The following is a 1592-nucleotide window of genomic DNA, read 5'->3' as shown; positions in this document are numbered from 1 at the left end:
CCTGGTTTTTGGGATTCTCTGAGTTTCCTGGAGTTGTATGACTATTTCTTTCACCAGGTTAGGGAAGTTTTCCATTATTATTTCTTCAAACAGCTGTTCAACATATTGTTTTCCTTCAGGAACCCCTTGACATGAATATTTTGACATTTAATAGTGTCCATAAGCTCCTTAAATTATTTTTATAGTCTTAGCCTCTTATCTCTTGACATTCTGATTGAGTGTCCTTGGCTTTCTCATCCTCTAGATAAGGCATTTGATCCTCTTCTTTATTCACTCTGTTTATTTCATTTAATATACTTCTCATCTCAGATAATGTGTTGTTCATTTCAGACTGGTTCCCTTTTATAATTCCTATTTTCATTTTTATGTTTTATATTTCTTTGTTGAAGTTCTCACTGAATTTATTTACACTTCCCAAAAGTTCATTGAGCATCTTTATAACCAGTGTTTTGAACTTTGCATCTATTAGATTACTTGATTCCATTATATCTGAATCTCTGTTCTGTTCTCTCATATGGTTTCTGCTTCTTTGTCTTTCCATTTTGGCTGCCTTTCCATGTCTGCTTCTATGTACTAAGCAAAGCTCCTAATTTTCCTGGTCTTATTAGTATGGGTTTGTGAAGTAGGTGTCCAATGGCACAGTCCTGAGAGGGGTTCAGCTGCAGGCCAAATTTAGCCCAAGCCTGTGCCCCTCTTGGGCTACTTGTTAAAATTCAACAAGCAATCCACAGATGTTGTGCTTATAGTTGCCTCAAAAGGCCATACCAGAAACTAAGGCCAGCTGCCTCCAGGGTGAGTCTAGGCACTGCTCAGCAAAGAGTACCTGACTCACTGAGACTATCCTCGCATGTGGCTTGGGTGGGCCCATGAGTTGGAAGAGATGGGGTTTCAGGGAATCTTCTGGGCAGAGTGACCTCTGTTATCCAGTTTGATGATTTCACAGCCATGGCAGTGCTGTGTCCATGCACTGGGAGTGGGGAGGGCTCAACAATGAATACTGCCGGCACTTCTGTACAGAGCGAGTCTCGCTTTGGCCTTCAGTCTGACAATGTCTCCCTGTAAATCCCTGGAGCCCCTGTGCCCAGCCCAATCGGCCCTGGTGCTCAGAGGGAGCAGGTCTGACACCGAATATCCGCTTGTGGACGTAGCCCCTTTAAAAGACTTCTGCCGCTGCCGCAGCCTCTGCCTCACTCAGCTGCTCGAGACCTGGTATTCCTGCGTCCTCACCCCATCCTACCTTCTGCCATTGCAGGGTGATTTCTTAGATTTCTCCCTGGTTGTTCATCTAGATCCCAGGCGATTTTTCTTTACATTTGGTTCTTTATTTCTGTCACAATTTTGATTGGGTCGCCAGAGGGATGAACAGAGCCCCTATCACCTACACCATTTTTTCCTCTCTACTGTGCTTATTTTATAGATGAAGAAATTTGGTGCTCAAAGAAATTTGTAACTTTCCCTATCTCACAAAACTAGTAAATTGAGAAGGTTAATAATTCATGTCTATAAAGTTCAGACCATTTAAACTCCACCATCTTTGTCATTCTTCTAAGTGTATAAGTATATGAGCACTCAACCTATTGAGGATCTTCTAT

The sequence above is a fragment of the Pteropus alecto genome, unplaced genomic scaffold (genome assembly GCF_000325575.1).
Source record: "Pteropus alecto unplaced genomic scaffold, ASM32557v1 scaffold548, whole genome shotgun sequence".
Taxonomy (NCBI): domain Eukaryota; kingdom Metazoa; phylum Chordata; class Mammalia; order Chiroptera; family Pteropodidae; genus Pteropus; species Pteropus alecto.
The sequence above is the reverse complement of the archived record's forward strand: the minus strand, read 5'-3'. Positions refer to the sequence as shown.